The sequence below is a fragment of the Penaeus monodon genome, chromosome 22, assembly GCF_015228065.2.
Source record: "Penaeus monodon isolate SGIC_2016 chromosome 22, NSTDA_Pmon_1, whole genome shotgun sequence".
NCBI classification, from domain to species: domain Eukaryota; kingdom Metazoa; phylum Arthropoda; class Malacostraca; order Decapoda; family Penaeidae; genus Penaeus; species Penaeus monodon.
In genome coordinates, this window is record NC_051407.1 from 3,010,735 (window position 1) to 3,010,944 (window position 210).

Here is a 210-nt window from a genome sequence, read left to right on the forward strand (position 1 = left end):
TGTCTCGTCTTAACTACCCGGATCTACTTCCTCAACACTTCCTCAAGGAGCTAAGTTTTCAATCGTTTTTGTTTTCTTTCTTTTTTGCACGCACTCTCTCAAAGGAATCTTTTGATCTTTTCAAGAGTAAACAAAAGGTTGGATAAACTGGATAAACACGAGAGGAGAAAGAGGAAGGGAGAAATAAATGAGGTTATGTTTTTTTCTGTC